The sequence below is a fragment of the Eubalaena glacialis genome, chromosome 20 (genome assembly GCF_028564815.1).
Source record: "Eubalaena glacialis isolate mEubGla1 chromosome 20, mEubGla1.1.hap2.+ XY, whole genome shotgun sequence".
NCBI lineage: Eukaryota > Metazoa > Chordata > Mammalia > Artiodactyla > Balaenidae > Eubalaena > Eubalaena glacialis.
Window position 1 is genome coordinate 21419717 of NC_083735.1, and position 14794 is coordinate 21434510.

The following is a 14794-nucleotide window of genomic DNA, read 5'->3' on the forward strand; positions in this document are numbered from 1 at the left end:
GAGCACGCAGGCCCATCATTGCAAGGCAGATGATTTTGAAATAATAAAATTGAAAAACAGCCACTTCACCCTTCTGTCTCCTGTTCTGATTAATGAAATGTAGTCACTCTGAGATATAAATCTGTTTGCGGTAGGAACTGTTGGAAGAAAAAAAAAGTTCTGTCTTGATATTTTTATTTAAGGATTCTGACTTAATAATTTTTTTCCTGGGAGTCTTTGAGATGGCTCATTCACTATTTATATATATTACAGAGCTTCTCCCCTGAAAACTGAAGCAAATCATTGAGCCAGAAACACTTTATTGTCAATGGAATCTATTATACTTCTGAGATTCTCAATTTTATCTAATACTACCTACTGTTTAGCCACATATCTTTGAGTTATCAACTTATTTTTCAAGGAATTTAAAAATACAGTGACCATAATGTATTCATATTAAATAAGCAGGGATCCACATAGATGATGTATGTACTTGTTAGGAGATTTTCTCCATATCTCAAATCAAACTAACTTACACAAAAAGAATAGCATCCATAAATACATACTTTTTCTACTGAAATAACTTAAACCTGGAAATAATTATTTTCATTTAATAGGATGCCTGGAGTTTTTAAGCAGACTAAACTCACCCCGGATTTTTTATTCTTTAACAGTTATTTTTTAAAGAAATTTAAATAATAAGAAAAAAAATACACATTATTATGGGTTGAATTGTGTCCCCAAAATGATACATTGAATTCCTAAACCCTAGAATGTGACCTTATTTGGAAACACGGTCACTGAAGATGTAATTTGCTAAGATGAGGTCATACTTGAGTAGAGGGAGCCCTTAATCCAGTACAACTAATGTCTTTATTAGAGAGGACGAGAGGTAGATGCAGAGACGCAGGGACACAGATACCCAGGGGAAAAGACCATATGAAGACAACAGCAGAGACTGGAGTGATCCATCTATAAACCAAGGAACACCAAGAATTGCCAGCAAACCACCAGAAGGTAGGGAGAGGCAAGGGAAGTACTCTTCTCTACCAGTTTCAGAGAGAGTACAACACTGATACACCTCAATTTTGGACATCTAGCCTCCAGAGCTGTGAGATAATAAATCTGTGCCATTTTAAGCCACTCAGGTTGTGGTACTTGACTATGGCGGCCCTAGCAAACTAACGCATGCGTTTACTCATTTAATTGCCATTTCCCAGTGACCATCCTTCTTTTGTATAGATCCAAATTTCAACCTGGCATTATTTTCCTTCTGCTGGAATAATTTCCTTTAACATTTATCACAGTCTGGGTCTGCTGATGATGAATCATTTCAGCTTCTGAATTTCTGAAAAACATCTTTATTTTGCTTTCCTTTTGTAAGGTATTTCGCTAAAGACAGAATTCTATGATGACAGGGGTTTTTTTTGTTTGTTTTTAATTTCAGTATTCTATGATATTACTCAACTTTCTTCTCACCTGCATTGTTTCTGATGAAAATCGTGCCACATTCTCAGCTCTTTCCTTCTGTACATAATGTGTCGTTTTTCTCTGTTTGCTTTTAAGATTTCTCGTTATCACAGGTTTTGAGCAATGGGATTATTATATGGGCTGGTGCCATCTTCCTCATGGTTCTTGTGCTTGGACTTCATGAAGCCTCCTGTATTTGTGGGTGTATACTTCCCAACAAATTCATAAACATTTCAGTTATTACTTCTTCAAATGCATTTTCTGTACACCTCCCCACTTCTCTTGTGTACTCAAATTACACGTGTATTATGTTGCTCTGATCATTTATGTAATTATTTCACTTGGGATAGTTTCCATTGCTATGTCTTCATCCAGTTGAATTTTTGTCTCACTTTTTATCACTGAGTCACTTTTAATTGATTTTTTTCTCCTCTTTATGGTTTGTATTTTCCTGCTTACGTGTATGTCTGGTCATTTTTTATTCAATGTCAAAAATATTTTGAACTTTAACTTGTGGGATGGTAGATATTTTTGTATTTTTATAACTATTATTGAATTTTGTTCTGCGTTGCAATTAAGTTACTTGGAAATTTTTTGAAAATTTGGGATTTGTTGTTTAGATCCAAAAAAAAGAAAAAGAAAGGGAAAAGTTAATGATGCAGAAATGAAAGTGAAAGGAGGGGCAATTTCAGGAGCCAAGTTCTTAAGTATGGATCCAATGTACAGAAAGAGGGAGACTTTCACAAACTTTAATGATTTTGCTTTTTTTTTTTACTTCTTGTATATAAAACCTTTAAATTAGAACAGAAATTTAAACTGAAAAATGTAAAAATTAATGTTCAAGTAAGCAAACTTATTGTTCTGGTTGAATAGAAAGATTTACTGAAAATAAAGAGAGATGGTACTAAAAATATGGGATGGTTTATGGAAGAAAATTATTACTAGACATGGGTATTTGGATTTCACAAGATTAGTAATAAGGAGACACTGTAGATTATTGTCACTCTAAGAGCACTGCTCTTAAGTATTCTCCTAGGTTATATTCTTCCAATTAAAAATTTTGCAGACTCAGGTTTATGAAAACACCTGAGGCAAAGCTTTTGCAAACACAGTCAATTTAAGACTAGGTTCTGCTTCCTTCCTGCATTGGTCTAACCTTGTATGATTTAAAATACAGAAAAATCAAGATTACTAGCTAATAGTTTTGGCTTTATGGAATATGTTTGGTTAAATTAGGATAATCAGTCTACTAGTACATTTAGATCCTCAACCTATCAATATGTGATTAACTAAGAAAGTTTCACCCTCAATTAGCTCTTGGATGCAACTTGATGCAGAGGCAGAAACACTGCTTAAGTGACTAGTAAAATCCAGTTATATTTCTGGTCCCATGTTAGTCAGTAGCTTGTAAAAAGAAACCTGGGCACATACATAAGAAGTACAGATGTACTTAGCTCAAAGATGATAAAATAAAAGTTATTTTAGACATTTAACAGGTCAATGATCCACACATATTAGTGTTTCCTTTACATAAAATAAAGCCTATTTTACATTCTTCCTTTAAAGTCTATTTATAGAATGTTTTACATAATAAATCCCTAAGGTTTGGAGAGGCAGATTAATAGCTAAATATATGACCTATTTTATAATTTGTTTCAAAACATATCAAAATATATATTTACATGGGAAATTATAATGCTGCTGAAGAAACCATTATATGCTACAGAATTGGACTAATATTGCTTATCTCAAGGGTTTCCAAAGTAATTATTTGTGAGAAGGAAATAGCTTTCCAATCTCTAATACAAGGACCCTTTGGACCTTGCAAGGGAACTATGAATCCATGTGAGTACCAAACATTGTCCTCAATCTGATCCATTGTATCTTACACAATTCTTTTAATTATCTATGGTAATACAAAATTAATAAAATATTTTAAACATTTTAAATACTGAGTAGTTTTAATAAATTGTCTGAAAAAAACAGTTTTTAAAACAAATTTTTGAAGACTTAATGAGATTATAAATGCAAAATACCTGCAACGGGGCTTGACAAAAAGTGGCATATATTTATTCAGCACATAAAACATGCCATGCTCTGTGCCATGTACTTTGCACATATTTATTTTAAGATTCAGAATAACTCTATTGTTGAATACGATACAAGCAACAGAGAAGTTAAGTGATGTGCCCAAGGTCACACAGTGAGGAGACTGTAGCACAAGGGTTATAAGCCAATGCTCTTGATCACTATTGGCCTCTGCTTCATATGCATCGCCTGTCATTTGTGTATTATGTAACTTATCTCCCAGTAAAGGCTAGTTTTCATTCCTTCCTATCCTTTCCACTTTTGCTATACATCTGTGTTAGTACTACTTCTCTACTGCACTATGAATTTTCAGAATTTATTTTCAGTCTTAAAGTGCAATTACCATCAAGCGGAGGGTTAATTTTTTTTTTATTTTTATAAAGGGAGTTGCATCCACTCTAAGTCAACCATTCTAAATCATATAATCTCAAATAAGGGTGCATCACAGTAAGACTGGGTTGTAGTATCATCTTCTTCCACAGGTGCATGACCATGTTAATAAACTTATTTACTCTTCCATGATTGTTTGGCACCAGTCCCAATGTCTCTCAAAGCCATGTCTCATGTTCCATTTCTACTGGCTCTCCCCTAACACAGACCCTCTATATATTTCACGTATGAACGGTACTTGTCTCATATAACACACTCATACCATCAATTTGACCTGACAGTCTCAAATATTCCTAGATGAATCTAACATATTGCTCCTCTGTAGTCAGTAAAACATCAAACACAGGGTATTTAATATTTGGTATGATTATCTTCTGTCTCAATGATTAGGACCAATCATATTTTATTCTGGGTATATAGGATGTTTTTCAGCAAGCTTTACCTGCTTTACAAATATCTAATGGACTTCTCAAAAATAGCATGTTTCTTGGTGGGTTAATGAGTGGTCTGTTGTTAGTTACAGCCTACATTCATTCATTCATCAAATACACATCTATTTCTTGAATAGTTAACATATTTCCAGAGTGATCTGGGTACTAGGAATACAAAGTGATTAAGATAGCTCCTGTCCTCATAGACAATGAAACACATAGTTTTAATATAGAGTAATAACTTATATATGGAAAAATATTAAAAATACTTAGAAAATAGGGTACTTACAGCATAGAGAAGAGACAGGTTATAGGATGAGGAAATCTTAGCCTCGTAGCAGAGAAGTGGGGGAAAAACATTCCAGGTAGAGGAAAACAGCTTATGCAAAGGCAAAGAGACTAAAGAGCAAATTAGAAGGACTTTGGTATAGCTGGAATGGGGCTGGAAGAGCTTTACTAGGGCAGTCAGTAAAACTGGAAAAATTGGCAAAGACCAGACACAGAAACCCTTGTATGTCATGGTGGAAAATGGATGTTACACTGATGGCAAGATAGAACCACTGAATAGTTTTAAGTTAATGACTGGCATGGTAGGATTTATTTTGTTTTGCTTTTTAAGAATATTACAGTTGTATTTTATTTGGAAATGTGGATTTGAGAAAGAAAAACTGAAGGCAGAGAAGGCTGTAAGGAAGCTACCATGGTAAACACATGAACAATAATAAAGAATTACAATAAGACAGAGGCAGAGAGGATAGTGTTCACAAAACTGGGTACTCAACTGGAGAGAGGAGCAATTACTAATGTAGGAAATATATACTGGGGAGCAGATTTTAGAGCATCAGATCAGTAAACAAAACATGGGTTTTTGTGGTAGACATGTTAATTTGAAGTGCCAATGCTAACCTAAAAGAAAAGGCATGATACACAACTGAATATGCAGGTCTATAATCAGAACAGGGAATATTCACCAACTCAACCCAACTGTGCACTGGCCCATGTTTAACATAATGTCACTAAGCTAGGTGCGGGAACAGGCGTGATAAGGATGCTATTTCTGGCCATGTCTCCATTTCAAGGGGGGAAAATTACTGCTGCCACTAGAGGGGTCAGCATTCCACTGACTGAGTCTCAGATGTTTCCACTTCTTCAGCAGTGCAAAATTTCTCTGCCTTAAATCATCAGACAAATCAATCTCTAAATCTGCTTCCTCCACTGCAGCATTATTCTTTCAGTTTTGGCAACCACTGGAGCTTTGTTTTTCTGATAATGCCAACTAAAGGGCAAGTATTTTAATAATGGGAACACTCCCTGTTTTTCAAATGAAGAAGCATGTTCATGGTTGAAGATCTGTTTAGGCAGGATAAAAAATAAATCAGAATGAGGGCACTGGATTTTCGAAGTCTGAAATGTGTGATGGCCTTGATAAAAGATTCAGCTAGAATGTTTTTGGTGGTGCTTTAGGAAATTGATAACCAACTGATGTAGCCAGAGGATGATTTAATGCACTGCTAATGCATTTAGCTCTGGTGAAACCAATCCTACTTCTTTAATACAATTCTTCCATCCCCCAGTATCCCATTATTAGAAAAACTTCAGCAAAGATGAAACCTTTTTCTCTGAAGAGCTTTGATATTATAACAAGATAATTTGAAGAGTACTGACTCAATACTTTTAGCATATGAAGACCACTTACCCATCTCACATATCTTTAACTCACTCTGAATTTCTAAGCTATCTGGTCATAATAAAGTTCTTTGCGTATATAAGATGCAGACTACATCAAACCCAGCTTCCTATGCCATTTTCAAATCCTTTCACGATCTGGTCCCACTCAGATGTAGATTTAGTAGGAAGGTAATGAAGCTTAATATTCAGGGCTCCTCACTGGCACAGGTCTCTTCCAAGGCCCTGGGAAGGGCCCCCAGCACTGTGGTCACAGCATCATATGTGAAATTGACAAAATCAAAACTTTTTTTTTTAATTAGTTAGGATCACTGCCCTTCCACTCATGCCTCCCATTTGTCAGACTTGCCCTCATGTCAAGTGATATTGAAATGACTGTAGAGATTTGAAGGATCCAGTTGAAGGAGCAGACAGAACATTTAGTTTGTGCTTGGGGATTATTTGGGCTGTTCACAGTCACTATCATGCATACTTACTTCCAGCCACCCTAACAGAAATGGCTTTCAGGAATACTTTTGCCACCCACTGGCCAACTCACCCAGTGTCCTGACAAGAACTGCAGGGCCAGGTGATATGTACATGTTCTAAAATATGAGTGTAGTGGAGGAGAAACAAGGTCTGAAATGTACCAAAGAACACTTTATGAAGGAGTTTCCATCCTCAGTCATGTAAAACTCTAAGCAGAGGATTTATTTCTCCTAGGCCCCTAGCCTAACTCATCAATAATGAAAAATAAAGTATTCATGCTAGAGGAAAGACAGAACTATCTTTCTACTCTTCCTATACAAAATGATACTTCAAGAATGATTATCATCGGAAGAGGTGATTATAAAGGATGTAGCCAAATCGTGTAGAAAAAAAAAGTGTCCTAGAGGAGTCTGGTACTAAGTAATAAAAATATAATTTTTCTGGACATTCATTTGTTTTTCAGTAAATATTTCCTTCCATAATTGAGATAACGTCCAATCCTACTGTCAAATCAGACTCCTATAATTAGACATCTTTTATCACCAATAATTTCATAGATATAAAGCAGTTATGAGGCAGAGACAAAATGGGAAAGAGCCAGGGCCGCAAATGCAGCTCCCCTGGGACTTTCTTCTCACATCTGAGCCCAAGTTAACACAAGACATCTCTATGCAAAGTGTACAGTCACCTCACAGCGGGAGCCATGCGGATCCTGACACATCTCCGTTTTATACATAGATACACAGTTCATGTGATGTTTTCCAATACATTAGTAGATTCCAGGTTTATGTATAAAAGTTCTATAAAGTCAACCTCCTTGTGTATGTAGCGAATCCCTCCTGAATCCCACCCTTGGCATGCTCTTGAATATGGCACTGCCACTTTGACTGAATTTTGCTGGTTTCTCCATCCCCATTCAAATTGCTTCGATATCACCCAAGACAATGATTGGTTTTTCTTACCTGCGATGTCTCTGCTGTGGGTTGTTTTCACCACTGCCTAGTAACAAACTGACAGCTGCTTTCTAATGGTCTATATTGAGAAGCTACTTCAGACAGTTTATAAATCCAAAATCCAAGATGTCTTCACTTTATTTCATTTCTGCCAAAAGCTCTGGTCTATGTATAGTCAATTATGATTCATGGTGACCAAGTGCGGCTGCCTGCACCACCAACTTCTCTAATTCTTTTAACCATTATTTCTCTGCTCATAGCCCTCTACACATTCAAATTTTTCTAGTGACTTTGTGAATAGGGGCCATGAGGGGTCCTAGAAGAGGAGTGTAATTTCTCCAACATGTGAATAGTCCTGATGGCTTCTAGTGTCTTTCCTCTTGGCAGGGTCTCTAAGAATGTTTTTCTCAGGGGAATGACCTGGATTGTTCCAATCCACATAATTCCCAGGAATTTCACAGACTGAGCCAGGCCTTGAATTTTAGCTGTATATGTCAGCCAGCCTCTTTTTGTCCTCCAGAGCTTCTTCCTCTGAGGACTCAGTGATAATCATGTCATTAATGCAGTATACTACCTTGCTCTAATGGTTATCAAGTTCAAGTCTTCCCTCATTAGATTGTGGACATATGCCTGAGAATTCAAATTTCTCTGTATCAAAACAATGAATGCATACTGATTTCCATTCCACCAGACTGCAAACTGTACCTGGCTGGGCTCCAAATCTGCTATTGAAAAGAATGTGTCAGCCAAGGAGGTAACATCATACCAGCCCCCACTGGTCTTCTGCACTTCCTGTGTGGAATCCATTGTGTCAAACACAGCTGGAGCAACCAAATAAACTACCTTGGTTAACCCTCCATAGTCTAGTATTAACCTCTAAACACTGTCTTCCATAAGTACTATCCAGACAGAACTATTAAAGAGAGAGATAGCAACCATTTCTTAATGAGAGCAGCAATTTCATTTCCCTCTTGGAACTCTCTATAGCTTAATGTTTATTACTGAGGAAGGCTTGGTTCCAAAGGTTCCTATTTATCATGGCCAATTAAAATTGCATGAAAGGTGAATTTAGCAGATATCCTCCTTATAAACGGTAATATGCCCTATTTGCACATAATACCCATCCCAAGCATGCACTCTTGAAAAAAGGGAGGGGACTATCCTTTCCAGTCACGCTTTCCAAATCCTAACTCTACTGCTACCTTGGTTCCCTCAGGAGCACCTCTAATCCTCCTCCCAAGTCTACCGCCATGCCACGCAAAGCACACTCCCTACTCTCCCACACCCACAGGAATAATTTTACACTGAACACCTATAGCTAACATTCCTAAGAAGGTTTTGCTTACCAAGCCACTTGCTCTAATCACTGCATACAGTCTAAGACCCCTTGGCAGAGATTAAGCAAGCAGATCTTGGCCTTTCAGTCATCTTTTTTGGATTTTATGGCTTAGCCTTTAGCTGAGGGAGTAAATTTCTTCAGACAGGACAGTTAGAGGAAATTTTCCATGGCCCTTTAAGAGGTAAGAGTGAGGCTGAAAATCTCTCTCACCCTTGTCCACTGCAGCTTGTTCATTGCAGACCATCCAGATGCCTTTGCTCATCAAAGCTCTCAGCAACTTGGGGATCAGCCATCAACCCAAATAATCACTTCCATTCAGCAATATATAGTGTCAACTGTATACCTCCCTGATTGCTATTTCTAAGAGATTATGCCAATAATAATTCTCCAGGCTTTTCTGATGATTTGCTTTTAAGTGTCCTAATGCTTGAACAGAAAGGATCTCTAGGGATTCCAAAGTTACCTGACTGGGTCTCCAGATGCTTATATAAACTTCTGAGTAACCAACAGTTATAGTTGAGTTACTTCGCTAATGAAAGTAACACCTCTCCTGGTTATCGAAGAGACATGAGAAGCTTTCCAGGACTGGAAAAATCTGACCTTAATGATTTTATCTTTTCCCACTGCCATCTACTCTGCTTTCAGAAGTCTATCTTTTATCAAGGCTGCTAACAATGACCAGTGAATAGAATTTTTAATTAATCTGCCCCCTTTTCAACCACTCTTTGTCTATCCATTTAGCCATTTCCCCCATATATAGGTGGATTTTTCTACGAATTCCACTGATAAGATTTATTTCAGTAATACGCATTGGGTTTTCACCATTTCAAAGACTGACAGGCCACTAACTTGGCATCAAGTCTTCATCATATTTCCCCATCTCCTCATTTTTTAGCCAAAATAATAATAATAATAATAATAATAATAATAATAATAATAAATGTCTTAGCTATTGGGATTTGTGGATCTGAAATACAACCCTGCTCAATGCACCAATGTGAAATGACATGAAAAATCATATTGTTAAATCAGACTCACACAAATCAGAGATCAATTTTCTAATCAGACTAGATCAAGCATTACTAGTAATTTAAAGAATTCAAGTAATCATGAGGCTTAGGCAAAGCAGGGAAAGATCCAGGGCCTCCACTGAAGCTCCCTAGATGAGTTCTGGGCCTATATTAATATCTGAAATCTCTAAATGATATGTACAGTCACACCCCTTACATAGAAGGAGGCATTCCTGGGCTTCCCTGGTGGTGCAGCGGTTGAGAATCTGCCTGCCAATGCAGGGGACACGGGTTCGAGCCCTGGTCATGCCGCGGAGCAGCTAGGCCCGTGAGCCACAATTACTGAGCCTGTGCGTCTGGAGCCTGTGCTCCACAACAAGAGAGGCCGCGATAGTGAGAGAGGCCCGCGCACCGCGATGAAGAGTGGTCCCCACTTGCCACAACTAGAGAAAGCCCTCGCACAGAAACGAAGACCCAACACAGCCAAAAATAAAAAACAAATAAATAAATAGATTAAGAAAAAAAAAAAAAAAGGAGGCATTCCTGTCATTAAAACATCTCCATTTTATTTTTAGACAGGTACATAGTTAATGTGACATTTTCCCCAGAGCCATCCCATAAAAGTTTAACTTCCACAAGCAATCCTAGAGAAATAAGTTTATCCTCTGGAAAAATATTCCAAAGACAGTAATTTTTCTGATAGCAAATACCATTGATTCACTTGCTAAGAGATCTGTTATTAGGAAGTTTACACTGAAATCTGATGAAGTCACCTTCTTTCTCTCCTAGAAGCATCCCCCTTCCCTGGTAAGGGAATAGAATGGATCACAGACCTGCTGCTATTTACTTTGCAGTGCCTAAATTTATATTTGTAATCTCGGATTCTTTCTCCCAACAAAGCGGGTCCTGAAATGATATCTTTCAAGTCTCACCAAATGGATCTATCCTTGACTTTGCTATATGCTAGCAGTGAGAGAAGAATTAAGATGCACTCCCATCCTTCTCTCTTAACTCTCTTCTAATTACCTTTCCTGCTGTACTTTATCTGATCTCCTCCATGCCCCATCTATCCTCTGCACATTTCACCCTGGGCTCCTACACATCTGTTTAACTCTGCCTCAACTCACCTACCTTCTCTCTTAGGGCAAATCCTTTATAGCTTTCAAATTTCAGTTTTCTTCCCATTATCTACACAAAACATTCTCTAATTTTGCTGCCCCTTGCAAATGTATCCTTTCTTTGATATTTAATTGCTTATGCAAACTACTTTGAATTAACACAAACAATAGCTACATCAATTGAATGTCCATTATTTGTCATAAACTTCTCTAGACAACTTACAGGATGATAATAACTACATCAACCCTACAAAATAATAATCATTGTACATTTTATCATCACTTGCCCAACATCATATAATTAGCAGGTAATGGAGTCTAAACTCAGATCTCACTTTGTGTCTGACTACCTTCAAAGTGCCGGTTCCTTTCAGCATAACATGATGTATCAACCCTATTCTGTTTCACAGTTTTCTCTAAATGCTTAATTTTCATATTTCTTAACTTTCCTATTAAACAATAAGCACATTCACAGGAAGTACCATGCACTGTAATCTTAATGTCCCTCTTCTTCACCTTGAATGCTGTCCTACCCAACTGATGTACTTGTCAGGGTAAAAAATAGACTACTTCGGTAAACACCCCAAATGCAGGGATTTAAAGAATATAGATGCTTATTTCTCTCTTATATAAAGCACTGAGCTAGTAGCTGCCTTTGATCAAGTAAGTCATCCATGGACCAAAGACATGGGGTGAGCTCTGCCATCCTCAACGTGAGACTTTCACAACTGCAGAGGCTGTCATTCCCAGTCAGCACTGTAGCCCAGGGAAACAGATATCCTTTCAAACAAGTAATATGGAAGTTGAATGTATCAGTTTCTTTCCTATTCTGTTGGGGAAAACACAGTCACGTGACCACAAAAGTGGACTGGAAAATGTAGCCATTGGCCCGCTGGGTGACAATATGCTAGGCCAAAATTAGATTACTATGTAGGGTAGGATAGGCTCAACTCAACAGTCAAGGCTCAACTCAACAGCCAATGCTCAACTCTCAGTGGCTTAAAATAACAAAGTTTTATTTCTTACCCATTCTCTATGCCCATCAGCAGTCAGCTGGGAGCTCTACTCAATATTTCCTCTTTGTCCTTACTCTGAGATCCCCCCTGGACCTATGCCAGATGCTGTGAAAAAAGAAAAAAAAAAAATCTTAAGAGTCTTTCATTAGCATTTATAAGGTCTGGCTCTGCCCTGGCATTTATATGGTCTGGTCCAATAGTGATACATGTCACTTCCATTAAAAAGTTCACTGAGATAGATTGGTTCAAGATGGCGGAATAGGACACGCTCTCACTCACTCTTTCAAGAACACTGGAATCACAACTAACTGGCTGAACAATCATCGACAGGAAAACACTGGAACTCACCAAAAAAGATACCCCACATCCAAAGACAAGGGAGAAGCCGCAGTGAGACAGTAGGAGGGGCGCTATCACAATAAAATCAAATCCCATAACTGCTGGGTGGGTGACTCACAAACTGGAGAACACTTATACCACAGAAGTCCACAAACTGGAGTGAAGGTTCTGAGCCCCACGTCAAGCTTCCCAACCTGGGGGTCTGGCAATGGGAGGAGGAATTCCTACAGAAACAGACTTTGAAGGCTAGCGGGATTTGACTGCAGGACTTCGGCAGGACTGGGAGAAACAGAGACTCCACTCTTGGAGGGCACACACAAAGTAATGTGCGCATCGGGACCCAGGGGAAGGAGCAGTGACCCCATAGGAGGCTGAACCAGACCTACCTGCTAGTGTTGGAGGGTCTCCTGAAGAGGCGGGGGGCAGCTGTGGCTCACCAAGAGACAGGGACACTGGCAGCAGAAGTTCTGGGAAGTACTCCTTGGTGTGAGCCCTCCCAGAGTCTGCCATTAGACTCACCAAAGAGCCCTGGTAGGCTCCAGTGTTGGGTCGCCTCAGGCCAAACAACCAACAGGGAGGGAACCCAGCCGCACCCATCAGCAGACAAGCGGATTAAAGTTTTACTGAGCTCTGCCCACCAGAGCAACACCCAGCTCTACCCACCACCAGTCCCTCCCATCAGAAAACTTGCACAAGCCTCTCAGATGGCCTCATCCACCAGAAGGCAGACAGCAGAAGCAAAAAGAACTACAATACTGCAGCCTGTGGAATGGAAACCACATTCACAGAAAGACAGACAAGATGAAAAGGCAGAGGGCTATGTACCACATGAAGGAACAAGATAAAACCCCAGAAAAACAGCTACATACAGTGGAGATAGGAAACCTTCCAGAAAAAGAATTCAGAATAATGATAATGAAGATGATCCAGGACCACGGAAAAAGAATGGAGGCTAAGAACGAGAAGATGCAAGAAATGTTTAACAAAGACCCAGAAGAATTAAAGAACAAACAAACAGAGATGAACAATACAATAACTGAAATGAAAAATACACTAGAAGGAATCAATAGCAGAATAACTGAGGCAGAATAACAGATAAGTGACCTGGAAGACAGAATGGTGGAATTCACTGTTGTGGAACAGAATAAAGAAAAAAGAATGAAAAGAAATGAAGACAGCCTAAGAGACGCCTGGGACAACATTAAATGCAACAACATTCGCATTATATAAGTCCCAGAAAGAGAAGAGAGAGAGAAAGGACCCGAGAAAATATTTGAAGAGATTATAGTTGAAAACTTCCCTAACATGGAAAAAGAAATAGCCACCCAAGTCCAGGAAGCGCAGAGAGTCCCATAGAGGATAAACCCAAGGAGAAGCACGCCGAGACACATAGCAACCAAATTGGCAAAAATTAAAGACAAGGAAAGATTACTGAAAGCAGCAAGAGAAAAATGACAAATAACATACAAGGGAACTCCCATAAGGTTAACAGCTGATTTCTCAGCAGAAACTCTACAAGCCAGAAGGGACTGGCATGACATATTTAAAGTGATGAAAGGGAAGAACCTACAACCAAGAATACTCTACCTGGAAAGGATCTCATTCAGATTCGATGGAGAAATCAAAAGCTTTAAAGACAAGGAAAAGCTAAGAGAATTCATCACCACCAAACCAGCTCTACAACAAATGCTAAAGGAACTTCTCTAAGTGGGAAACACAAGAGAAGAAAACGACCTACAAAAACAAACCCAAAACAATTAAGAAAATGGTCATAGGAACATACATATCGATAATTACCTTAAACGTGAATGGATTAAATGCACCAACCAAAGATGCAGGCTTGCTGAATGGATACAGAAACAAGACCCATCTACATGCTGTCTACAGGAGACCCACTTCAGACCTAGGGACACATATAGACTGAAAGTGAGGGGATGGAAAAAGATATTCCATGCAAATGGAAATCAAAAGTAAGCTGGAGTAGCAATACTCATAACAGATAAAATAGACTTTAAAGAATGTTAAAAGAGACAAAGAAGGACACTACATAACGATCAAGGGATCAATCCAAGAAGAAGATATGACAATTATAAATATATGCGCACCCAACACAGGAGCACCTCAATACACAAGGCAACTGCTAACAGTTCTAAAAGAGGAAATCGACAGTAACACAATAATAGTGGGGGACTTGAACACCTCATTACACCAATGGACAGAGCATCCAAACAGAAAATTAATAAGGAAACACAAGCTTTAAATGACACAATAGACCAGGTAGATTTAATTAACATTTATAGGACATTCCATCCAAAAACAGCAGATTACACTTTCTTCTCAAGTGCACACAGAACATTCTCCAGGATAGATCACATCTTGCATCACAAATCAAGCCTTGGTAAATTTAAGAAAACTGAGATCATATCAAGCATCTTTTCTGACCACAACGCTATGAAATTAGAAATCAATTACAGGGAAAAAAACGTAAAAAACACAAACACATGGAG